Source organism: Equus quagga, chromosome 6 (assembly GCF_021613505.1).
Source record: "Equus quagga isolate Etosha38 chromosome 6, UCLA_HA_Equagga_1.0, whole genome shotgun sequence".
Classification (NCBI taxonomy): domain Eukaryota; kingdom Metazoa; phylum Chordata; class Mammalia; order Perissodactyla; family Equidae; genus Equus; species Equus quagga.
This window is the reverse complement of record NC_060272.1, coordinates 109,177,799-109,205,791: the sequence shown is the minus strand read 5'-3', so window position 1 is coordinate 109,205,791 and position 27,993 is coordinate 109,177,799.

Here is a 27,993-nt window from a genome sequence, read left to right as displayed (position 1 = left end):
AGTGAGATTGCCGAGGTTCAAATTCTGCCTGCGTCGCTTCTTCTCGGTGCCTCAGTCTCCTCCTCTGTAAACTGCACATAAACTATAGATCATACTACATCATAGGCTTGTTAGTAAAACTAACTGAAACATTACATGTAAACACTGCAGGTAAAGCACAGTGCCAGGCACATGGGTGGGTGCCCAACAGACGGTGCCTCTTTTACTATTTCCTTTCTCCCATTCTCTCTCAGTCTTGTCTATATTCTTATAGCATGGGAGCTCGTTGATTTTGATGCCAATATGAGGCAGGATCATCACTCCATATCCACTCCCCCAACACACACACACACACACACACACACACACACATATGCACACACTGCCCAAGACAGCCTGTGGAGCTGGATGGCTCCATGTAGAGACGATGCTGAAGGCAGTGCTTAGGGAGTCCAGCGCTCCTCTTTCTTCCACTCGTAAGTGACTGTTTGGAGCTGGTGTTTCTGGGGCTGTGGAAGGGGAGATGGTCCCTTGCTGAATGGGTTCTCATGATAGAGTCTCTATCTCACGCCCCCTCACAGGAGTCCACAGTGCACTGTGACTTAGATCAGCTGTTGTTTTCCAATTTCTTTAGTGCCCACCTGCTGTCTAAGCTAATTTAATAGCTTCCGTAGCACTGGGGAGCCGGATGTTTGGATGTTCGCAGGAGTAGAGGAGAGGCTCAGAGACTACCCAAGTGAGGAAAGTTAGCACTGCCACACCCATACACCCAGGCATTAAATAAAATAAGCACATAGATTACAAACCCTAGAGGTTCTTCTGCTAGCATCCCATTAGCAAACCTGCCCCCGTAGGGGAAATCTGCCTTTCCATGCTTTCCTAAAAGCGATCCATAACATTAGTGAGGGAATGCGAGACGTTGCTCTCTGTGTGCTTGTGGCCAGAGCTCTGTGTGCCTGACCAGGAATTGGAGAATGTGGGAGATGTGTGTGTGTGTGTGTGCGTGTGTGCACATGCGCACGCACGTGCGCGCCTGTTGTGTAAAGCACATGCTCTTAAAGGATTGATGATGGGGAGTAAGACTAAAAGACACATAAATAAGTAGTAACTCTCCTTTCTAAGCCATTCGGCATCCCGCAGCACTATACCTCTTTCCATCACCAGCCCATGGAGATATTTATCACATGCTATCCAGGAGCCTATTTTTGGGGATAGAGAACAGATGAGGAGGAGGACATTTAAAATGGCCGGTCTAGCCACGAAAAGTCTGCCCTGCCATTGACATGGGATTCATGTTCATTCCAATTGTCTTCACTGGCATAAATATGCCTCAGGCTTAGGCTCTAGTTTCTATTTCCCTGCCACTTTTCTAGAGTCCTGTAGACACATGTATATTAAGCTTGGTTTTCCTATTGTGGTGTAGTGTGTCCAGCAGTCCCCTCCTCTTCATTCCGACTGGGGGAACCTTAAACCTGAAACTTAAACCCAGCTCTTCAACTCTTATGTCCTCCTCCCTGGATCCTGTGGCAGTGTCTGTCTTTCTCCCTCTTTGGACCACTTACTTGCTTTGATAATTTGACTCTTTCTCCTGTACGTGCCTCATCTCGTCAATTAGTCTGTGAGTTCACAGGAGCAAAGACTATGTCCTGAATCATTCCTGTTTCTCTCACAGCATCAGCACCGGCCAATACACTATGCAGATGTTCAGTGAATCCAGTGCAATGACCAGTTTCTGTTGCTCTTGTCCTGATGCTTTTATTTCCAGAAAAGTCACTAACTATTCTCTCCATCGGTAACCTGAAAATGTATCTCTTGTCTTGACACAGCACCCTCCATTCCAAGATACCTCAGTGACCTACCCATTCACTCAGTCTTCTCAGTCAGAACTAAACATCACCCTTGAGGCCTCCTGATAACTCAGAATAGCCTATGTTATGCCGTCCATTTTGGGTCTGCAGAGGGCTGGTATATGTTTCATACATCACCTCTAACTACAGCCTGTGTGGTAGAATTAGCCACAGGTTCCCACCTAAACGCAAGAGGGCTGGGGAATACAAGGACCAGGCAGAATTTTGAGTGACCACCATTTGCTCAAAATGTCTGCCATATTTCCCTCTGTCCCCATCTCCCCATCCCTAACCAGTCTGTCATCAATGCCTATCCATTGCACCTTCCCCATTTCTAGAAAATACACCCATTTTTCCCATCCCAAAGACATTGCTTATTTCAAGCCCTCATCATCATTCCCGTCAGTGTTGACCCCAACCCTAAGCTTCTCCATCCACAGCAGACATAATAGGGTTCTTACAACACAAATCTAATGATGTCGGCCTCCTACTTAAGACATTTTAAGGGCACACTTTACCTACAGACTACCTCTCTTAGCACCACCCATGTGCCCATCTCACAGCAGCTCTGCCTACCTGTCCAGTCTCATCTCACACACTGCACAATGGGACTCGGCCAAGGGTCAAGAGGAGGCTGAAATCCATCCCAACCCACTTGCTGAAGTTTGATCTCTGGTGACAGGCTGCATCTTCTTGGGGGAAAGGGTGCCCATTTCTCCCTGTACACCTTTTTCTAATTCAGTCAAATGTGCTATATGCTCACCAAGCTACATTCACCCAGAGAGGGGCACATTTTTCTATTCCACACAAAGTCTTTGTATTGTCCAGCAATACAAACTACTAAAATTCAGTACCCCATTTCTCACCTCCCAGCATTGACATGTGCTACCACTCCACACATCCTGCTGGCCTGCTACATTAATCCTTAAGAACCCTGCTCAGACATGACCTCAGATTGTCCCACTAAGAGGCAATCATTTCCTCCTGGTTTAGGATTCCTCTAAAAGCAAGCCCTGAGACAAGGATTGGGTACAGGTGGTTTATGTGTGGCATGTTCCCAAGAAGCATAAATAAAGGAATGGTGAAAGTGAGAGAGTAAAATGAGAAAAGCCAGGAAGTTGTGTTAATGAGTATGTTATTTCTGTTGATGACTGTGGCTCACCCCACTGCGGACCCTCTGAGGAACTATGGGGAAAATGCTTAGCAAGGAACATGGAAGCTGGAGTGTTTATCCACTGACTCCTGTTCCTCACTGTTTGAGGAGTGTCCTTGAAAGCACTAAGTCTATGGCACATTTTGGATCTCTTGAATGGGGTGAGCAAGCTCCCTGTCACTGGAAAAGGCCATTAAGTAGAAATGCAGGCATATAAGGTGGCTCTTGGCTCTGCCCTCTGAGCTCTCAGCTCCATACTCTGAGTCATCCTTTCTTTTCCACCAGAAGTAGCTTGAGTTTACAGCCAAGTGGTTTTCTCAGCCTGCTTCCTTCCTGTAGAAGTTTAAGGACCTAGAGGGCTTTTTTCATTTTGAATTATCTCTGTTCATTTCAGTTGAAGTTAATATAATTCCTTTAAAAATGTATATGTTTCTTATCTATCAAATTATATTTCACTCTATTAGGCAAAGGTCATATCCAGATTTCTTTCTGAAAGAAGACCTTTCCTACCTTGTGTCGGGCTGCAGTGGGACAAGGCCCTTAAGAGTCTCTGAAGCTCTGTGGTCAAGCCAAGAACACCTAAGAGGCACATCATTAAGATTCTAAGAAGTCCTATTATTAACCTGAGGTCTACAAGACACACCCTTAAGTACTTCTGAGTTCTTAACATCAGGTTTTACTGTCACACTCTTGACTGCATTTTTACCCTAAGACAACGTTTTACTGCCCTGACTTTGTTCTTTTTCCTGACACCACTTCTTATTTTGAGATCTTTTTGCTGGCTTCTGCCTGGGCCCTCTATATTTCTTCTAAATTCTGCTGAAAAACCTAACAGTCCCTTGAAAGCTCATCTCTTTCTATCTCTTCCTCATCATACATTGCTGAAAGAAACCAGTTGTCACTTTCAATGTTCTTCCTGGAAATCTCCTTAACCAAATCTATCAGTTCATTAGGCATATTTTCTGTCTTCAAATTACTGCAGACAACAGTGTTGCCAAACTTTTCACCATTACATACCATGAGTTGCCTTTTCTCCATTCTCCAATATCAACTGTCCTTCAAACCTCCAAGACTAGTCTCCTTGAGACCTTTCAAGACTGCCAGTCCCAAAACCAATGTCACAAGAGTGATGTGGAATAAAGGATTGATTATACAGATTAGAACTTATACAGCTGTAGGAGAAACTAGTGAAGTACAAGTCCAGAGAGGATAGGTGGAGGATCAGAGAAAAGTCACTAAGAGGGACCATAAAAAGAAGCTGGTGAAGGAGCCTGTGGAAGACTGTTGGCTCTATATCTGGAGGTGGGGCTGGAGCTGCTGTAGGTCAGTGGGGCCAGCAGTCAGAAAAGCTGGACATGAAGTGGAGAGAGAGAGGAAAACTTGGAACCCATAAAGACAAACCTGAACCCACAGGACAAACTAAACACACATGTGCCTCTCATCACCTCTACCTCAAAGATGCAGTTCCCTCACCCTAAGGATGCACATACATCTGGTTCAGGAGGCTGAGGGATGAGATTTTGTGGGCACCAGAAAATCTGCAGGATCAGCTGCTACCCCGTGCCAACAAGGTGAATGGCAGATCAGTGATGACATGCAGGAGCTGCAGCAGCGCCCGGTGTCCTGCCCCGGCCTCCAGAGCACAGCTGCTGCTGCTTCAATTCTGCCTTCCAAATCTCATGCAAGTTTCTCCTGTAGTCAACCCCAAGCCAGAATCACACCAGGAAAGAAATCGGGAAACCATAGTTCCAGTTTAGCTAAATGGATATAGTATAAAACCATCGGAAAGGCTCTTAGCTCATGGTTTGTACCTTAAAGAAAGCACTCAATAAGCGTTATAAATTTATTTGTATTCTTACCACCCAGCCCAAAGCTTAATACATAGTCAGTACTCCAACAATGTTTGTTAAACAGAAACTTGCTTTATATACCAGATTGATTGTGACACCTTGTTCTCTAGAACTTTTCTCAAGACACAAATTATGTCTTTCTTTTTGTAAAGAGATAAGAATCTCCTACACCAACCTAATATTTGATTATTTTCTCTCTCTGTGGGACCGTTTATCACTCAGAACTAAAGCTGTCTACATACTACTTACTCCAGAAAATAGCAGCATTAAAATTCATCCCAACTTAGCAGTGAGAAGAAAGATGATCTCATGGTGTTTCCATTTTCAATGGGGCTTGAGTGAGAGGGCAGGATCCAGGCTTGAACACTTCTCCTCATTAACACTTCAGTTCCCATACTGGGCTGGAGGGCCACCTCGCTGACCCTGTTCAGACAAGGGGAACTTGGTGATGAGGTGATAATGAGGAGAAAATGTCCCACCCTGTTCCCGGCCTGGCTGGTACAATGCAGGGCCATGGGGATGAGACCGTACCTGGCTATTTTAAGGTCTTTCCTCATTTGGGGAGCAGCGTGATGAAAATTCATCACTACACTGAAGATGAAGTGGAGGCTGCAGCAGCGATGATCATAGGGAAGAGTGTAGGTAAAAATGTGGTGGCCTGGGCTCACTGGTTAAACTCAGATTCTTGTTACAATAAGACTTTGAGAAAATCCTAGCATTGCTCTCTGCTGCTTCACAACACTGACTCCATGACTGTATTAGGAAGGAAGAAAGGAAGGCAGGGAGGGAGAGAGGGCAGGAGTGTAGGATTTCCCCAGCAGATAACAGGTTAAAAGAGATCTTTTCAAACCCTCAGCCATAAAGACGCCCCAGTCTCATGTTATTTATTTAAGCTCTGTTCCAAACTGTGACTTTTCACAGGGAAGTTCACAACTGCTCTTTCAACAGCACCAATTCTCCAAGGCTTGCCGAAAACCTCAAATATGCTAGCGCTTTCCTAGGCCCCAGACCCAGGCTTGAGAGATGAGAGCAACACATGAAAAAAACTCCTGGTCTTTCCAAGGTGGCTCCCCCTAACAAAATAGGGGTTCTGGCAGTGAAGAAAAGGGGAGAAAGAAATTTTGGTAGGCAAATAGCAGTGTCTGATACAGCCCTGAGAAACGCTTGCAGAAACTTTCTAGTGTCTTTCAGATTGAAGAGGGCCCCCTAAGCCAGTTTCTGGTTCTAGCATACCATTCTCTATCCCACCATTCTTGCTCCCCCTTTCTTGTTACTCTCTTTCTCTCTCTCCTTCCCACTGTTCTCTATCCCCTCAACATCTCCTCCTTTATTTCCAAGCTGTTCATGCCTTATTTGGTCTCTCAGCAGTCAAATGAGGCAGAAACATTATCATGACTCAATTTTCAAAAAAGGAAACCAGGGCCCAGAAAAAATAAATGATTTGCCCAAGTTCATTCAACTATTTTGCAGAAGAATCAAGACTAGAGAAATCAGGACTTTGGACTCTCAAGACCTCTGTTCTTCCAACTCTTCTGAAGGGACCTCCACCCACTACTGAGTCTACCTATGAAGGTACATGTTAAAGGAAGGACAGACCTTTCTCTTACCCATGATTGAGCATCGGACTATGTCTTGAACATGTCTCCAACCTGATATTCCACCAACACCATATGTGCATGTGTCTTTAGGCTTATAAATTGCACTGCTAAAGGGTTATGATCCCAGATGTGGTCCTTTCAACACAAGAACACCCCAGTCTTGAAGCTGGAGCAAAACTCCCAGAAATCTCCAAAAGGAATTTTTTTTTCTGTTTTGACATATAATGTATCTACTGTAAGCAGTTCACTAATTAATTTATTTATTCATTGACTGGTTTGGCATCTACCATATCCAAGGCTCAATAGTTAGTGATACAAGAAGAAACAAAATGATTGGTAAGACAGGGTCCTGTCCACAATCTAGTTGGGAAGATGTCTAAATAGACAAACTAATTCTTGTGCAAGCCATGGTAGAATAAATGCTCTCAATGGCAGAGAAGATTTCAGATTATGAAGAAATATTTCTGCATGGAGTCATTAGAAAAGTCTTCATTGAAGAAACAGAATCTGAATGGAGTCTTGAGTGATGGATATGATTCTAGCAGGTAGAGATGAGGACAGATTTCTGTAAGCAGAGAAGTAGCATGATCAATGCCAGAGTTAAAAGAAAAATCAAAAGGAAAAGCAAACATTGAAATTTGGTAGTAGTATTAGAGTATTGGGAATATAGTTGGAAAGTGGAGCCATAATGTGGAAAGCCTTGAATGCCTGAGTCCAGGGTCTGGAATTTTTCCCGTAGACAACAGGGTTCCTGAATAAGGTGATAAAGCTACCAGAGCACTGCAAAAGCCGAGAAGCTTTTTTTTTAGGTTCTTGTTCAACCTATAGAGAAAGTTTCTGTATACGACTTGACTTTTTCCTTAGCTTTAGGCTCTAATAACCTATTGAATTCAATACCACAGTTCACTCGTTCAATAAAGTGTACCGGCATTCACTAGTTTGCCGCATATCACAGGGCCTCCTCGGTGCTGCGGGAAGAGACACTACCCTCCTTTTGTGAACCTTCTTCAGCAGCATTATTCTCTCTTCCTTTTTTCTTTCCCTCCCAAGTCTGCCTTCCAGGCCATGTCTGTTCTTTTATTTTCCTTACGCAATCCCAGAGCTAGTATAATCTTTCAGAACTTGGCCTGAGGAGAAGAAATAGCATTTTTCCTATTAGCATATACATCTCCCAGGCAAAGAACTTGAAATCACCTTCCGCATGCCAGAGTGAGTCCAACTTTGACACCTGCTCTCCCAAAGCACCAGTAACAACCCTGACTCACTGCAAAAGCTATAATTTTAATAAAAAACAGGTCACACAACAGACACCAGTATTGCCAGAACATACAAACACACACGTACACTCTATCACCGGTAACTCATAAAAGAAAATGAAATCTCCAACAGTACCCCGCGCCCAACTAGTTTCTCCAAGGAATTCCCTAGGGAGAGAGAAGGGGCGGGCCTAAATGCCCGCTACAATCCCGATGCAACATACAGTGTTTTTTCAGTTGTCATGGATATTGTCCTGATCCACAGAGAATAATTGGAACGTGCAGTCTTTATTTCATTACTGAAACACAGTTGGAGGAAGGGTGACAAGGAAGTGGTAAGAAAGGTACGCAATGGAAGTCAGACAAACTTGGGTTTCGGTCCTGGCTCTGTATTTTACCAGCTGTGTGACGTTAGATAATTATCTCTTCTAGCTCAGTCTCAGTTTCCTCCTCTTTAAAATGGGCATGAGATTCTTACCTCACAGAGCTGTTGTGAGAACTAAATCAAGAAATATATGCAATGCACCTAGTACAGTAGCAAGCAAATGTTAACCACTACAGCGCTGCTATTACTGGTGTTATTATCATCATCACCTCCATTATTGACCCAATGGGTCCTGATAGCTCAGAGTTGAAAACAGACAGAGTCCCTCATGCCCATGCTGTGAGTTCATCTATAACAGAAGGAAAAGCCACTTTCTTGTCATTTGGATAATGGGGGAATTCAAATTCTGCGGAACATGATGATTAGCCGGCAAGTGGACAGCTGGCAGCTCACAGAAGGAAAAGACAGAGCTATCTCTTAGGAACCCTGTGTGCAGCCTGACCCCTTCTCACCCCTACTCGTTGCCTCCCCCATCTCTCCTTATCCAGACACTCACTTCCTTATTACAAGCAGTCGGGGGGTGACTCTCCCTCTCTCTCTGCAGAAAACAGTGACTGTACTTATGCATTGCCCCTGTAGAAAGTGAAACTGCATGGCTGGGAGAATCCTATCATCATTCCACCCCCTAATGAGAGAGATTATTTGCAGGCAGATGAAATTAAATTGTAAGCTCTACTGACTTCAACAACAGGTGCCATTTGGGCAAACCCAAAGGGGGCTATTGAATTGTCAAAAAGATTTAACTCTTCCTGACGCTTCAGCATTGGGTAATAGCCTCCTACCAGTTCTGCTGCCAGAAACATCACCACTGGAGATCCATTCCACTGGGTTCTTGTTCTGAAATCCTTTTAAAAATGTTAATCCTCAGGGAAGAGAAACAGACAACTCAATCATGCTAAGATACTAGCGTAGAACCTGGGTCCCAATCCTGGCCCAGCTCCTGGGCCAAGATTCCTCATCTGGAAAATGGAGGAATGCTGAGAATTATAGCTACCTCCTAGGGTCTTGGCAAGATAAAATGAGAACTTATAGGGAAGACACTTAGCACAAGATCTCACATTATGAGCGTTCCCAACTCATTCATCATTTCAGGAATCTTTATTGAGCTTGCTTCCTGGCAAACACTCGTGTTTGGAAAAATGCAGACCCTTGAAACTCACCCTTGGAGATTCTACATCAGTAGGTCTGGGTTGGGCCTGGGAAGATGCGCTTTTAACACCCCTCTGAGTAGCTTGTTGCAGTAAGTCAGATCATTATCCTCCGAACCCCACCCGCACCTCCACCATGGGCCGCAGCCCTGGGTCTAGCTAATGGGGATTCAATTTTTCCCAATTGGAAGGACCTGACGTGGGGAGGACTGTGAATACTAGAAAAGGTCAGGGAAAATGGTGATAAATTTCCAAGAGCCATACTTTGAAGAACTTGAGTTTTGCCTCCTCTAGCAGGAGACCTTCTCCAGAAGGGGATGGGTGAGGAGAGCATTAAGGGTTAACTTGGGTAAGGAACTGAGGGAACCAATAGCAGTCTATACAGAAGAGAAAGTGCTTTCAAAAAACCATTGTGCAAATCCCAGACACCAACCACAGGCCCTGAAATTCCAGTTTAAAGCAATTCAGTTCCTGTTCCATTCAGCAGGCGATGAATTGCAGGCATTTGCACTTCTGTGGTACCTTTCACTCCAGAGCCTCAAAGCCCTTTTCAAACACAAATCTGTTCAGCCTCATAACCTCTCTGAGAGATCTGGCAAAGGATAGCGGGGATCACTTCCCTCTCTACCTCAAGGGCAGCCTTTTGGGCGGTGGGAGGCAGGAGGTGGGAGGCAGAGGCTGTTTAACAGTCACTTAACCAGGCATCTTGACAGCTCAGAGGAGAAAGAGCCACTTGGGATCAGACGTTTCTGGGACGCTTAGTCTGAGGCATGGAATTACAGAAATACCTGAATATCCACCTCTGCCTTTTTGGCTTTAGTGCCTTCGTTGTTTAGCCTGAACAGTGTCTGGTGATTTGGCAGGCACTGAGAGTGCCTACCCAATGGCTTCTTTACTTCTTCCTTGTAACAGAACCCCAGCTTCTTTCTGGGGCAAAAGAGTCCCATGGGGTAGACCTTGATTCACATAAGTGAAATTAGCAATCCTTTTCCCATTTTTCCCAGACTTCCTTGCAGCTATGGGTGATCATATAACTTAGGTTTGGCCAATGATATGGAGGAGGAAATCTGCCAGAGATGTATTTGTCAGAATTCTCTATGCTATAGTAACTGTGGGGACCTGGAATTGGCCACCCCAAGATATGTCTCTTTGGAATCAGTATTATTTGAGGCTGATTGCTTTTGATAAACTGGGACTGGGAAGGAGGCTCTGAGGAATGGAACTTGCCCTTTGTTAGGACACATTTACATTTGTAAGGTAAATCTCTATCTGTGAAGGTGCCTCCCTCTCTGTACCAGGAAGAAGAAAAAAGATGAACTTCTCTCTAGAAACTCTTAATCAATACCAAAGGCAAGGACTTAAATCTGCATTTTATTGTGCTAGTCTGGTAACCTCCTGTAACTGACTTCCCTCCCCGTCCCAACTTTGGCATTTCTTAAGGATTAAGCATCTTTCCTTAGGCTAGGAACTGGTTGCTGCGCTCACCTGTGGCCGCCCAGCTCCAGACAATAGACTTGCCTCCTGCTACGCCCACCGAGATAGCAGACCATTACCTGCTGTGTCCATCAAGCACTGTGCTGACAGGGCAATCTTGTGACTATTGTGGGAGGCACATTTCAATCACATGTGAAACACCCTGTTTGGGGGTATATAACCACTATGTGCACCCCACTTCTTCGGTGTCCTTTCTTCCTTCAGGAAGAAAGTCCCCGGGCCATGGTTCCTCATAAAGCTTTGTTTAATTTTCTCTTGCTATTCTGTCTCATGTGAATTTAATTCGTTCTCCGGCCAGACGAACCCCCATTTGGGAAGAGGAAAATGTCTTCCTCCCCTACATAACAAATTAACTCTATCTCAGTGACAACACAATGAAGATTAAATTTTCTGTTATATTATAATTGTAATGTAATCGGTAGGGAAACTGTTGTACACTCACTTGGGAATGCAGACTGTTGAACTCTCCATCATTTTAGAGCAGAACCATCTAGAACTGTTGCCTCTAAGGTCACTGTGGAAGAGTCAGAAAAAATTGGAGTTGGGGACATTGGGTTTCAATGGCTGATGCTGGGAAAGGACAGATACCAATTTCTCTCACAGTCCATTGGCCATATATAGCCACATGGTGCTAACCTAAGAGAGGCTTGAAAGTGCAGGGTTACACACATTTGGTGACACTGTCTCTGCCACAGAGGTGACTGCATGACAAAGATGACCTCTAATACTGTAACCACGGGCCCTCCAGGACCAGTTCAACTGACTCCATCTTATCAACAGAGTATTTAGAGTGGTTTTTCAGGAACTGAGACCCCTTGTCCAGTTCAGGCTGGTTAAGACCACCAACCTATCAACTAGGCCTGCATAAATGCTTGATAAGTGACCTTTTGACATCAAGGAGATATAAACTCCACCTTCAGATCATGGTAATGCTGCCATTTTGTGAACATGTGTCCTATGAAGAGCCATGAAGCTTGACTACGCTTACGCAGCAGATCAACTACCTCACTTCTTATCTCCAATCATCTATCTCCATACTTCAGACTGCGCTGCCCTCCATCTCATTAATTTTTGTCCCAAGCCCTGGATCCGGGAAGCAGATCTGAGAGCATACGCCCCTGTATCCTTGCAGATCCATCTAGCAATAAAGCTGTTTTCTTTTCCCAAAAGCTGATGCCATAATAATTGGCTTTTTTTATGCACATCGGGCAAGAGAACTCCAATTTTGCACAGTCACAATGCTATCTCACATACCCTGTATCTTTGCAGGAAGTCCAGTTTATAAATGGTCATCTGTAATGTCTCTCATTTGAAGCTATAAGGGCCTAACTGGGAGAGCGTTCATGTCACTGTGCTGATGCAGCTTCTCAGAACCTGTATATTGATGGCTGTGCAGACCCCATTAGGAAGTATAAGAAGAATGGCATCATGGGAAATGGGCTATTCATCACTTTCTTCAATGAGAATGACATGTCACCTTTATGCCTGACTCTCTGCTGGGCTCAGGGGTTCAGAGTAGATAAATAGGATCTATTCTTCCTTGAAGATCTCGTGGAATTATGAAGAAATCAGGAAGGACTTTCAGAAACAAGCCTGCTGACATTACATATTCTAAGTAAATATCGATAATTAATTCCATCCACAGCACAACCTCTGAGACCAGAGGCCTGCTCAATAAAAATTCTAGGGGAAAAATGGAATTAATGGCAACTTTAGAGGCTGATGTCTCAAGGAATTTAAGTCTTTGATGGGAAGGGGCAATTAAAAAGAAAAAACACTGGTGTTTTTGTCAGCATTGAGATGCCCAGTTGTTTGGAAACATAAAACATGGAGAAAACTTGCTTTAAATAAACTTGCAAAGTTCACCTCCCTCATGGGACCATTTTTAAAGGCTCCCTGGTGCCCCTGCTGGCTGTACCCTCCTGCAGTCCTCTCAGATGCCCTCCTTCTGGCCTCCTGCCAATCATCTGAATCACCAATGGGTCCTCCCTAATCCGAGCTGTAATCTGATATGTCAGGCGTGTGAAGAACAATTAGCCACTTGAGTGTTGCATAACTTCAGAAGTTTCTTGAGATGAAATGTATGCAAATGATAGTGTCTATTTTTGGACTGATAACCATTCTTTAATTCCAACTTAAAAGAAGAGAGATTTCCAGACATTGTGAGCATTTAATCCAATGAAATATTCAAACTAACTTTATAGCACTTGGGTGGTAATTTATCTGCTCTGCCTGGAGCAGAAAGAGGTTTCAGTGCAGTAATAATGGATTTATGTCATTTCTCGCAAGTCAGTTTCTTTTGACTGGAGCATGGACATTTAAAACTCTGAAATCTTTTTAGCATGGGGTTGTTCCAGTCATGGACCAATGCAAAGGATCCAGAGGTGAAAGTTGCCACCTTCCCATCAACTGTTGTGTCCAAGTTAGAAGTCACAGTTCACAAGAATGGAAGCTGTTTCTTGATGTCAATAATATGCAGTGAGAGAGAGAAATGAGAGGAGAAACAGAATGGGAAACAAATGGTGAGCGAATGGGACAGATGATATGGGAGCTAAAGAGAAGGAGAGAGCAGTAAGTTAACAGGCCACATTTCTGCTCCCAGAGGATGGAGTTCTCCTTCTTAAAGCTACCCCCTAAGCATTTCCCATTCCTCATCACATCTCCCTGGGTATCTCTGCTTTTTCCAGATTTGCTTTCGACCACACTGCCTCCCAGAAACTGAAACTCCACCAAAGCAAGACAAAAAAAGGCAAGAGTCACGTGGGACCTGGTGGGATAATGCCTGTTTTATTCGAATGAGGAGGAAACTGTGTTAATAAATGCCTATGACATTTAATGATGTAGCTTTCATTTTGAACACATCATTGCTCGATATTGAACCCATCCATTTTGATAATAAATACCAGGACCATGGATCTCTTGCTTTTCATCCACTAATAAATAAATAATAGGGACTTACTTTGCACGCTGGGAACGGGGGAGGATTGCAACTCCCCTGCATGCGTTTGCATCTTATGAGCTCTGTTCAGCAGCATGGCCTCCCATTCGTCTCTCTGGAAATCCAATTTCCCTCTTGCAGGTTCGTCTGCCAGTTTTCTAATGCTCACATCAAACTGCATATTACTCATTGTCAGGCTGGTTGTTCTGGAAGAATCGTTAGAGTCTTAAACCCTTTACCAGTATTTTCAGTTCAGCCACGGACAGCTACCAGGCATCATGTTTTCCAAAAGAGCACTGCCCCTCCCAAAAAGCTCAAAATTTCAGACCTGAATTCTCTTGGCCCAGCCCAAGGCCAGTGAGAATAATACTTTCCGAAAGACAAATCCAAATTCTTTACTACAGCAAAACGCCCCTTCCCAGCTTACCCAGGAATGTGTGATTCATTTCTCCATTCCCAGTACTTAGCACACAATAGACCATCAGTAAATCATTGATGAAAAAATGAGTAAATGGTTAAATGAATGGTATGCTATATACATACATACTTATACAAGATTACATGGATGTATGTTACACATCTACCCAATCAAACTTTATTGCATCTAGCACAAATTAATTTTCATTTAACCCATTTATGGTAATGAAAAATGTCTTTCTCTTTTTTTTTTAAAGATTGACACCTGCGCTAACATTTGTTGCCAATTGACTTTTTTTGTCTTCTTCTCCCCAAAGCCCTCCAGTACATAGTTGTATATTCTAGTTGTGAGTGCCTCTGGTTGTGCTATGTGGGACACCGCCTCACCGCCTCAACATGACCTGATGAGCGGTGCCATGTCCACGCCCAGGATCAGAACCGGCGAAACCCTGGGCCCCTGAAGCAGAGCGGGGGAACTTAACCACTCGGCCACAGGGCTGGCCCCCTCTCTTTTTATTTTAAAAGGATGACTAATTATGCTTTCAATGGTAGCTGTAATTAATAAAATTAATTTTAATTTGTCGTGAAGTTAATCCTTAACAAGTTACCAGGCTCTGATCCTCCCCAGATCTGTAGCTTCCAGATCTGTACGTTTGGTTCTAGGATCTTTATTCATGCCCACAGTTCCAAATTCTCAGGATGATGGAAGAGTCTAACATACGTTTCTTCTTTAGGACTGGGGTCCATTATGGAAAGGAATGTCTCAGGCTAACCGCAGCCAGAGAGTAGAGAGTTTCGGCTGGAAATCCAACTCCTTGGAGGTCATGTAGATACCCTCATGGTCTCCAAACATGTGGCATTGCCTCCATATTCAGAGGATGGGCAGGTGGCTGTAAGAACTTGCCTTTCGAGAAACCCTGTCCCATGGATTTACATCTAGAAATTTCTCCCACATTGTTCCAGGTGCTCCCCAAGTAGAAACTCTAAAGGACCAGAGAAAATATTGCTTCTTCCTTATAGTTTCGTGGGAGATGAGCTATAAAGGACGTGCTTTATTCCTTAATAGAATCAAATCTCAAAGTCTAAGGTTCATAGCAAGTAAACTCAATTCCTGACCCTGAATGCTACACTGGCAGTGAAAAGAAATGCTACAAAGGACATCCACTGAAATATGGTTGGTGGAGTAGAGCGCCATATTGTACCAATATTAACCTTACTCAAATTGAAAACTGTACTTAGTCATGAAAAACAGAATACTTCCCTTCTTAGGAAGCCTGTACATGTCATGAAGTATTCAGATGCATGGAGCTTTAATGTATGTAACTTAGCTCAAATTATTCAAAATATCATATATAAGTACAAAATTTCAAATATGAATATATCATATATAGAGAGAGTGAACGCAAATAATGAAGCAAACGCCGTAAAATGTTAATAAGCGAATCTAGTAAAGGAAATGTGATATTCTGTGTATTTTTCTTAGTCTCGCAACTTTTCTGTAAGTTTGAAATTATTGCTTAGTTAAAAGTTTAAAGTAAATATTTGAAGCCCACTAACATAGATGAAACCAGGCTGGACCCTTTAAACATGACCAGGCTAGGGCCAGGGGCTGGAGATGCTAAATGGGAAATAAACGTTCCACCAGAGCAGGAGTCTGCAAACTTTGTCAGTAAAGGGCCAGATAGTAAATATTTCAGCATTCGTGGGCCAGGCAGGCTCTGTCACGACTACTTACCTCTCTCATCATAGTGGTAAAGCAGCCAGAGATTATACGTAAATTAATGGACATGATAAAGCTTTATTTAAAAAACAGGCAGTGGGCTGGATTTGGCCCAGGAGCCACAGCTTGCCGATCCCTGAACTTCATAATTGGGCATAAGGGATCTGGCTTACTCTCGTTCTGTGGGGTCCCCTTGGCTTACTCCCATTCGGTTGAGGTCCACTGTAGGGAAGCATCCCTGCCTGGCTCCCTGTGGCAGGCTCCATCTTTAACCCTTGCCACTCGAGAGCACCCTCACCACTGTCTGTTCACAGTGATTGACATCAGTAAGCTGCACTCCCTTCAGGAGAGATCACAGAGGGAAGCCCTGTCACCCCAAAGGCTACCACAGGACAGCTAGAGGAACGTGGATGATAACCTCCACATTCATGCGGGAGACAGATGGGAATGACATTACAAATGCCGGTTTGGAAATGAAGTGGGGAAAGCTGCCCCTCCAAACACACACAGGGGAAGCCTGCTGCTCAGAAATCATAATCCAAAACTGTACAGTGGATGTTTTGCTTTATCTAAAGAAAAAGGTAAGTTGCCACTTGGGTCCATTGTCCTACCTGGAAATGTCCATATATGTTGGGTACCACATCAAGACATGGAGAGTCAGAGAAACAGCGAGAGACAAGTAAGGATGGGGAGAGGAGAAGGGAAAGAACTCAGAGTGAACACGGTTAAAATTCTTTTTGCTGCTGCAACCGTTGTCACTAGGTTGTTACCCTCATGGCCCCAGCGGGTTCCATTGGTGCTCTCACAGTGATCTGGCTTCTGCCCTGTCTCATTACACATCCTGTGCTGGGTTGCAGGTTCCTGTGGAGAAGACAATGCACCTGCCCCACCACAAGCTGTTGGAAGCCCCCAGAAAGCGACATAGACTTGCTGGAGCTCAACAGAATCCTGTCGCTAACACAGAGCCACCACCCACCCAAGCCCAGCTGTCTGACTTGTCCCAGGGCACTTCTTCAAGCTAATGGCGCCTTCCCAGGGCCCCAAGACTGCTGGCTTCTTGAGAGTCAATTTTATTTGGAATGAATCCCTAGGCAATGCAAAAAAGCAAGCAAACAAACAAAAAAGTGGAGTATCTAGTGTGGCTGACTTTAGAGACGGGTGGAAGAAAGTGGGATCAGGAAGGCGGAAGTCAGACATGTGGCAGTTCTCTGCGGCTAGGTCCCTCACTCTTTCTTACCTTTGTCTTTCAGATTTCACCCAGTGGAACTGACAGAGCACCTGCCATGATCTTGGCAGACACATTGGTGAACAGGACAGATGCAGCCCTGCCCCACAGAGCTTACATCTGGTGTGGGGGTCCCAACAGTAAACAGGCAATGACAGTAGAGGGAGCAGTGGTTCTCAAACACAGTGCACATCAGAATTATCTACAGGGCTGGGGCTGGCCCCCAGGCTGAGAGGTTAAGTTCATGCGCTCCGCTTCAGCGGCCCAGGCTTTCACCAGTTCGGATCCTAGATGCAGACATAGCACTGCTCATCAAGCCGTGCTGAAGCAGCGTCCCACACAGCAGAACTAGAAGGACTTACAGCTAGAATATGCAACTACGTGCCGGGGGGCTTTGGGGAGAAGAAGAAGAAAAAAGGAAGATTGGCAACAATGTTAGCTCAGGTGCCAATCTTTAAAAAAAAAAAGAAAAAAAGAATTATCTAAAGGGCTTATTAAAGCCCAGATTGTGGGGTCCCACCCAGAGTTTCTGATTCAGGGGTATGAGTGGGGCCTGAGAATCTACATTTCTAACAAATGCACAGGTGATGTTGATGCTGCCTGACGACCAAACTTTGAGAACAGTTGCATTACAGTGTGATTAGTGCTATGAAAGTGAAAGTATAGGGTGTGCTGGAAACATGTAAAGGGGGAATCCTACCCAGACTCAGGTCAGGGAAAGCTGACATGGGAGTAAGCCATGTGAAATGTATTCCAGGCAGAGAGATAAGCACATGCAAAAGAATGACAGCAAAGCAAGAGTATCTTTGGGGGTCTGGAATCGGTTCAGCATGGCTAGAATTCAGAGACTACTGAGGCCATGGTGAGAACAGCATTAAAGAAATGATGTCTTCTTCTAATAGGACTTATGCAAATATCTAGTGGAAGCACATAGTAAAAGTAAGAAAAACAAACGTGCATTTCTGTATAAGCTTAGAGGTCTCTTTGCAAAAAAACAAACAAAAAACAAAACAAAACAAACCTTAGACCATGGAGATTGTACTTTTTTTAATCTCCAGAGAATGTGACATCTAATCCCCCTCATTTGAAAACGAGCCAGACTAGTGTCTCACTTTTAATGAGTAGAAAACGATGCTATGTGACTTTTGAGGTTAGAGCATAAAAAGGATAGCTTCTTCCTGGGTTTCTCTTTCTCTTAAATCACTCACTCTAAGGAAAGGTAGCTGCCATGTTGTGAGAACACTCAAGCAGCCTGTGGAGAAGCCCCCAGGTGGAGAAACTGAGGTCTACCCCCAACAAGCAGCACCAACTTGCTAGTCATGTGAGTGGCCACCTTGGAAGTGATCCTCTAGCTCCAGTTGAACCTTCAAATGACAGTAGCCCTGGCTGACTGCTTGACTGCAACTTCATGAGAGAGCCAAGTCAGCACTAAGATACTCTCAAATTCCTGACCCATATAGCAATGGAGACAGCGAACGTTTATTGCTGTTTAAGTTACTAAGTGTTGGAGTAGCACGCCGCTACAGATAAATAACAAAGACAACATTTACAATCACATCAAAAAATATCAAGAATCTAGAAATAAATCTAACAAAACATATCTAATAACTCTACAGGGAAGATTATAAATCATTATTCAAAGATATTAAAGAAAACCTAAATCAATGGAGAGATCTACACCACATTCTTGAATACGAAGTCAATGTTATCAAGATGGTGATTCTCTCCAAATTGGTCTATAGATTTAATACAGTCAACAGCCCAGCAAGGCTTTTCATGGCGCTTGACAAGCTGATTGTAATGTGCATATGGAAGAACAATGCCCAAGAGTAATCATACCCCTTCTGAAGAAGAAAAACAAAAAAAGAGCCTTGTCCTAGCGGATATGGAGACTGAAAAGGTACCTGGCTTAAAGCCAGTGTAATTTTAGTGCATCTCAAGTCTTCTACCAGGAATTCCATGCTCTTTCTACAGGATGTGAGTCTGGAAGGGTCCAGCCTTGGTAGTTGCTGGCAGCCATTTTATGACTCTAAGAAGCGAAGCTTAGGGGCCGGCCCCATGGCCAAGCGGTTAAGTTTGCGTGCTCTGCTTCAGTGGCCCAGGGTTTCGCCGGTTCGAATTCTGGGCGCAGACGTGGCACTGCTCATCAAGCCATGCTGAGGTGGCATCCCACATGCCACAACTAGAAGGACCCACAACTAAAAGTACACAACTATGTACTGGGGGGCTTTGGGGAGAAAAAGGAAAAAGAAAATCTTAAAAAAAAAAAAAAAGAAGAGAAGCTTATTGAGAATGCCCTCAACAGAGGAGAATCTGAGCTCCAAGATGAGAAAGAACAAAAGTCGTTTAGAACTGCTCCTAAATCCTGTTCTACCTCTGGATCTTCAGTTATATAGACAAACAAAAAAAACTCCGTTTTGGCTTAAGCAAGTTTGGATAGTCTTCTAATAGTTGCAAAAGGTAAGATTCTGACTGATATTCACCTACTTGTCAAATAGCCTGAAATTCCACCATTAGAGACTCCTTCCTTAGCATTTCTACCTCTTCACACTTTCATCTAAGTCAGGGATCAGCAAACTACTGTCCACCATCAATTTTTGTAAATAAAGTTTTCTTGGAACACAACTACACTCTTTCATTTACATATTGTCTATGGCTGCTTTTGTGCTAAAATGACAGAGTTAAGCAGTTGCGATGGAGATCATACAGCCCGCAAAGTCTAAAATATTCACTGTCTGGTTCTTCACAGAAACTGTTTGCAGACCCTGGTCTAAGGAGTCCTTCTGAAGTCCTGCTCAACACAGTGCTTTAGAATCGTCTGCCTGTTTAAATTCAGCCTTCCCAGTCCCACATCCTGAAGAGCTGGGAGACCACAAAATGTGGAAAAAATTGGTTCCTGATGGCGACTGTGGAAACATCTTTTGTAATCTTTTAAAATTAGTGCTCATTAGTGTGGGCTAATTCAACAGTTGTCCTTCCTTTCAGGCTGGACTTCTTTAGACAAAAGTCTCTGAACTGTGTCCCTGGATCCCCACTCATCTGCTGCTGCCTACTCATCCCCACCTCAATCTATTCCTAATTAGCAGCCACTGCTCATTTCCCCAGAGCCTAATGACTGTGGGGCAATGAAGGTCGCTAACAGGATTGAGAAAGCAATTTGTCAGCCTTACTATCTACCCCACTGGGAATTGCCCAGAGCCGCAGAGAAGGCTGCTCAGCACAATAGATGACTCAGGAATGACCAGGCAGAGCTTCAAGATCAAATAGCCTATCCTGACGTCTGATACAGAAGCACTTGCAGGAAGCCAGCTTCCTGGGTGGGTGAGATACTGGGGTGCCCACCTCAGTCCATCTCCCCAGTGTATAGATGGCTGATGCTGATGAACAGCCCACAGTGAAGACTTGGCTTTCTTTTTCCAAAGCTGAGTCAGCCACTTTCCCCCAGCCGTCTCCCCTCCTCCAGCATTTAGCACAGGCTCTTGCAGCTGACAATATGCGGGAACGTCATGTCTTCACGGAGGGCTGTTCTGCACAGAAAGGACATTCAGAAGTTACTTTAGTTTTTTAAAAATAATATTAAATTTACAAATTAATTGGACCTAATTCTTCCTTAAGCTTTTATGTTCAACTTACGAACTTTATTGTTTTGTATGTAATTCCAGCAAATCTGACAATTGCTTTTAGGAGACTTTGGTTAAATCAGTCCCATTTACAAACAATTAAGCATTAAACATTTTAAATAGTATTTATACATTCAACATATTCTAATTTGTTAAATTATTTTGTATTTTCGTTAAAGTAACTTATGCACATAACTCACAAATAGTACAAAAAGCCTTATAACAAAAAAACTGGCTGCTTGGCCCACTGCTCCCACTACCCCCTTCGCTGTTCCAGAGACAGATGCTCTTGACCCTTTCAGCCATTTCCTTTGGTATATACGCTTCTCTGTATTTCTAAATAATAAGCATATCCTGCTACCTTTTGGTAGTTCCGTTATTTCTCCTGACCTTTCATAACAGAAGACTTCGCTCCCTCATGCCACTTCCTCTTTGCTTCTCCAGAACCTTCGTCTCATTACAGTTATATTCAGATCTTTGGTTGACCCAATTCTCAGCGGTCACATTATTTGTCCATGTAAATGTTATTCAAAGCTAAGCATTATAGGGCGCTAAGATTCTGTTTTACTTCTTATTTTTTTGTTTTCCATGATATTAAAAATTGCTTTCTTTTTTAAAAATTGCTTAGGGTTTTTGTTTGTGTATGTGTGTGTTTGTAAATTTTGCTTATTCTTCCCACGAATCTCTCGCTACAATATTTCATAAATTTTATCAGGTTAGGATTGAACACTGCCGTTTTTTCCCCTTGGAGACCTCCCTCCCAGAGAATTTCATTCCCCTTCTACTTGCTCTGGTCTAGGCCTGCCACATACTGTCACTTGGGACTTCTCTTTACTGTCATCCCAGGATTTCCCTTTGTCTTCTCAGGAGTGAGATCTTTATTTCCTGGATCTTATGTCTCCCTCCTTCTTGGTTTACACTCCTGTTTTGTTGGCGCATATCCTCAGTAGTTTAGCTGATTTAGAGCTATGGCCAATCATGTGGTGATGACAATCTGTCTACCTCTCAATTTTCACTGCTTGAGTCTCCATGGTCATCCTCCCTGCCTGGGGCTCCTGACACCTCCCTTCACCACATCCTGGAGATTCCCCCCCATCTGTGTCTTGTTTTCTTATCTCTGTATAATTTATATAATAGAACACTTTAGAATTATCGCTTCTTATTTAAATTCTAATCATTCTCAAATGTCCAACATTCTGACACAGAGCTGAGCGACCTATAAAAGAAAATCAGAATATAGGAACTCAACATTTCCAGTTGTTACCTGATAGGGTGCACTAATTCCCTTGTTTTGATGACACATGCCCTCTACTAGCTTCCTGAGAATGTGTGTATGGGAGCTAAATGTTTTGACATTTCTATGTCTGAAAATATCTTTTTTCTACCCTCACGTTTAATTATAGTTTGTCTGGGTAGAAAATTCTAAGTTGGAAATTATTTTGCCTCCAAATTTTGAAGTCATTGTTCAGTTGTCTTCTAGTTTTTGTTATGGCTACTGCCAAGTTCCTCCCATTTCAATTATTAATTCTTGAAAATGTTTTTATTTCTTTCTAGAAGTTATGTAGCTCCACAATTCTGATATTCTGCAATGCTGTAACTAGTCATGTTGGGAACCTGATGAGTCTTTTTAATCCAGAAACTCCAATCCTATAGATCTGGGAAATTATCTTATTATTTCTTTCATGATTAACTCAGCTGGTTTTTTTTCTTTCTGTCTCTCTCTTTCTAGAACTTCCATTATTTGGATGTTGGTTGTCCTAAATTGGCTGCCCTATTGTTTTACGTTTATCCTCTTTTTTCCATCTCTATTATTTTTTTCATTATCTGGAGGGATTCCTCACCTTTATTTCCTAGCTCTTTTGATTTCTTTCATTTGCACTATCATGTCTTTCACTTCCAAGAGCTCTTTTTTATTCCCTGAATGTTCCTTTTATCCCACCTTGGTCTTGTTTCATGAATGCAATATCTGTGTTGATTTCTGATTATTGTAACAATCATTTTTTTTTGTAAGTTTCCTTCCTTGTGCAGTCTCTGCTCTTTCTCACTCACTGGTCTGTTTGTCTTTTCCATATTAGAGTCTTTTCTCAGATGTCTGACGAATGCTGTTTGTCTGCTCGTGTCAAAAAGTGAGCAAGTAAAGAGCGGATTGGAAGTCCTGAGCATGTAGTGGCATTTGTCGACATTGATCTTCACTGAGATGGATCTGGCTGGGCCATTAATGAGGAATCCCTGAGGCCACTATCTCTAGGTCTTTCCTCTTGGGCTAGTCAGACTCCCCAGAGTATAGTCTTCCAATCTCCTGCCTGAGGGATAGAGGCTGAGCTGTCAGTTGTTCTTGGAACCGAATGGGGAAGGAAGACTGGGGTATGAGCACTCAGCACGACATGTACATACATTAATTTACTCTCTTTTCTTCAGCACAGTGCTCACACTGTCACCTGTGGCTTGGAGTCTTCCAGTCTGGAGCCCCTGTGTTTGATTCTGCTCAGAGAAGAAACCTCCACATTTATTCTGCCTGGATGGGGAGAGGCACCCTCCTAGAGGCTTGCAATGAGGGATGAGATCTAGGGCTCTAACCACTTTTAATCAATGTGCCCTTTCTGGCCACTACCCCCCACCTTGCTCCTCAGTTTCTGTCTGAGCCTCTGGAGGGTTCTGGGATTTAAATCAAGATATTCTTGTCTTTCTCCATTTCAGGCTTAAGATTCAGGTTTCTTGTATCTGCTAAGTAAATTAAAAATCATCCATCTGCTTTTCAGCTTTCAAAATTTATTGCCATTGTCTATTTGCCTTTTCTCCCCATCTTTATGGGCTTCTGTCAAAAAGAAAACAAAAAAACAACTTTGCCATAGTTTTAGTAGGATTTCAAGAGAGAGGGAAGTTATGTGGACATTAAATCCACCATCATTACCATCATATAGCCTTTATAAGTACACCAGTTGTCTGATTTAGCATGTAAAACTAAGGGCCTAAACCCTGAAAAGCTACAAATTAAACTTATAAATTCATTGAATCTTAATTTTTACATGTTCCAATACTATTTATAAAGTAAACTTAACTTAAAATCATAAATTTAAATAGATTAACGGAAGTATACTTATAAAATTAGAATTACCAGACACACCTTTATTCTAACAGGCTAAATTATTTTAAGTTTTGGAAATGATAAAATACTAAATAAGCACAGATTTTTTATTTCGAAAATGTTAATAATTTGTAGCTTTCCTTAAAAATTCTATTCAATTATATATCTGAGGTTAAAAGGTGCTAATTACACAATCCCAAACAATTTGGGGATTACCTTCGCAAATATTTCTGGAGTTGCCATCTCCTCTTCTTATGACTTACTGATTACAGAAGAGGGTCCTAATGGGATGATGATGAATTTTCTCTGCAGAGCTGATGGACACACAGATTCTCATGTGTAGATGGCAGAGCCCGTTTCCCAGTTGTTTCATCTCCTGAGGTAAATCTGCCACATCATCCCCAACTGCTATATTGATTGAATCTTGCATTTCTTTGGCTTTCAAAAGATTTAAATTATTTTTATGTGTATCCCTGAGAACCTTTGAATTAGAGGGAATCCTGCAGTCTTTTCATCTGCTTCCAATTAGAGCTAAGCCTCTTCTAGGAAATAAAATGACCTCCAATTACCCTCTTGATCTCTTCATTGGTTGCAACTTGTACAGTTTTCTATGGACATAATTAAAGGCAAAAACCAGAGGAGCTAAGGCAAAAACCAAGATTCAATATAATGCAAAGTGTCTGAGAAGATTTCATCTCTGTTGCATCCTTTCACACATAACCCCTGAGGGCTCTATTACCAAATGGAAAATGTGCTTGGCGGGCTGTGAATCCAGCAGGGCTTCCCCCTGGAGGAAGGTGGGAACACGGGAAGGGAGGAGAATGTACCTGTCTAATTGTATGGGCTGTGACTCAGTACAGACTAAATGCGTTCATGGAGCCAAACAGAGGCAAAACGGAAACTTCCTCTAATGTCATCTTCATGTGAGCCTCAAAACATCTCAATGGAAAATAGCTTTATGGATGGCCAAAGGTGGTCAGAGAAGAGCAAGGCTGCCAAGACTGATTTTGAAAGCTAAGAATGTGCTCGTGATATTTGCTGGAAGATCGAGTCCCGGGGGGGACACTGACACCACCTTTTCTGTGTACTGCAGAAAAAAAAAGATCTGGAAAACTAGTTTCAGTCTTTCTACTGCAAGTCAGTTTATGGAGTTGCTTAAAGTTATGACCATGAAACTATCGAACCCACAAACAGTTCCGCTGAGGACAACTGATCCCTAGTAACAGTGTTTGTGTCTACTTAGGTCCACTCCTCTTCTAATGATGCAGCAAATGCCTCAAAACCTTTATATAAGTCTTCTCTGTATTGTGCTTTTTGCTTTCTCATAATTTTGATTTATTCCAAATTCAGCTGGATAGTGACCCCTCTTGCTTACAAGATGCACACTTTCACCTCAGGGCTGCTTCAATCAAATTCCTGAGGGTAAAAATCCCACTGCTTCTGCTCTTTCCTGTTGGAGCAGAGTTTCTAGGCCAGCCAGTGTTTTACTTGCCCTTGGGTCGGGTCCCCGCTCCTGGTGCAATCAACTGTTGTCAGGGTAGAAGCATTAATGCTCGGTTAAAACATGGTGCTAAGGTAGGGCAGTTTCTTTTAGAAAGAAGTATAGCCATGATAGATGCCATGACATTTCTGGTACACCTGGCCTGGAGACCTAGGAAAGACAAACTCATTTCCTTGTCCTCTCTCTCTTTTATCAAGAAGAGCATTCAAAAGACTGAGAGACGGGATCTCTGGGAGTGCTGCTAGGTGAACCGGAAATAAAAGCTTCTTTATCTGCCCTTATATATGCCCAAGGAGAGACATTTAGGATTCAAGTCTTAGGAAGGGATATCTTTTGGATTTGAAAAAACTTGATTAACTAGAAATTTTGGCCAATGACCATCTTTGTCCTTCCTGTTGCTACTCATATTTGAGAGCTTGGGACACTTTTGCTTAGAATGGCTCTAGAAATCCTACAGAAATGAGGATGGGCCAGAGCACAGGGGGAGGGAGCTCTCTGCTTAAGGCTTGTTCTAGTTTTAAAGGAGCGAGAAGAAGCAGGACCTTCAGATTTCACTCTAAATTAATTTAGCTGAGCTCCCCACGGTGGGAGGTAACAGGATTCAGGCCAGAAGTGTTACCAAAGTTAACAACTGAGCCATTGGTTGAAACATTCTCTGCTGGGCTCTCCAGAAAGCCCACAGGTGAGCAACAAAGTTCATCACTGTGATGGACATGAACATGAGTTTGAGCAAGATAAAGATCACCATAAATCTATGACTTACAAATCTGCCCACTGCTGTTTGACCTAATGTTTGGCATCATGTTTGGCATGATGAGATCGGAGCTTGTGTCCCCCAAGTCTCTGGGCCAAGGTATAGACGTTCTCCTGGCTCTGGCACTTGGCCCAGGGAGGGCCCATTGGGCTTCTGACAGGCTTCCCTGCAGCTTTGCTTCCCTCCAGCAAACCCTAGAGCCCCCACTGTTTGCTTCCAGTGCCTCAGCCTTTCTTTCACCTGGGTTTCAACAATTCGCAGGCCCAGTGAAGAACAGAGGATAGGATCCCTCCCTCTTCTTCCTGACCACCTAGCCATCTGACTGCTAGAATCCTCAAGAAAGCAGTTAGGGGTCTAGAAGTCTTAAAAGACTTAAAATCCTATTAATGATAGGTCTTCATTGAGATATGAATGGCACTGTCCTGGCTTCTCCTTCATGAACTTACCATGCTTCACTGTCTTGGGTCCAGCCCAGCAACTCCCTTCCACCTACCATCAGAGAAGGACACCTGGAGTTAAACACAGACCCATTTGTCCCTTAAGACTTGGAGGCATATATTTACATCTCAGCGATATCCCCTCCTACCCTCCAAAAGAGTAATAACAACAATAATAAATAAGAGGAAGAGAGGGAGTCCCACTTCCTAGAGGCTTACTCTCAGACAGGTGCCGTGCCAAGCTTTGGCATACATATTCTATTTAATCCTCACAACAGCCCAATAAACTAGATAGTATCTCCATTTCAAAGAGACACAGAGATGGTAATAAATTTGCCCAAGTTTATGCAACAAATAAAGAGTAGAGCCAGAATTCAATCTCAGGTTTATCTGACTCCAAAATACCTTTGTCTATGTAAAAATAATATATTCTTATTAAAATATCCATGCCCTAAGGAAACAATAAGGAAGACAGTGAAAAATCACACATAATTCCATTTCCCAGATATAATTGCTGTCAATATTTGGTATTTCTTTTTCTCCCACATAGACACATGCATAGACCAAGCACATGTTAGTTCATAGATCAAATAATTTTTGAGCATCTGCTATGTCGTAGGTGCTGTTCTCCATGCTGAGGTACTCCAAGTCCCCATCTCGGAGGAGCTTATATTACAATGCAGGAAATCAGAAAACAAACAAATAAATGAATAAATTTATGCTATGTGTGCTAGCATGTATGCCATACACAGCTATGCAGGTTGTTCACTGCAGACTTCCAGGAGGAGCCAATAGTTAGTTACACTGCAGCTAACATGAATGACCTCCCCAGGAGTTGGGCACAACTCCTACACCACACATAATGGGTAATGATAGGAGGCATAGAGCAACACAAAGGAGGAATATTATTTTATGAATGAGAGATCAGAAAATACCTCTTTAGTTAAGGAATATTTGAAAATTACCTAAAGAAAGTGAGAGAGCAGGCTCAGCAGGAATCTGCGAGAAGATACTTTCAAGTAGGGAGAATAGCAAATTCAAAAAACCTACAGCAGGAACATTCCGGAAATGATCAAAGAACAGCAAAGAGGTTGGTGTAGTTGGAAAGTAATGATGGAGAGGCAAAAGGGTGGGAAATGAGGTCTGAGAGGCAGAGGGGGCCAGATCACAGGGCCTTGTGGGCGTGGTGAAGACTTTGGGGTTATTCTGTGTGATGGAAGCCACTGGAGAGCTGTAAGCAGAAACGAATGTCTTAAAAGGATGAGTTTGGTTGCTATGTAGAGAAAACAGGGGAGGCAGAACCAGGTAGGCCTAGAAAAAAAGTGATATTGGCAGCTTAGACTAGCTGAGAGCTGAGGAGTGATGAGAAGTAGTCAGATTCAGGAAGCATTTTAAGGTGTTACTGGCATTTAGAGCAGAGTTCAGATAGTACCAGCTCACTTTGCTGATGCATTGCTGTGTAATGTGAGAGAAACCTAGGAATCAAGATGTCCTGAGACGATAGAGGGGTGTTTATGAGTTGTGGAGCATGGGAGGGGCAGGGCTGGGAAAACCAAAATTTCCATTTGGGGAATTTAAGTTTCAGA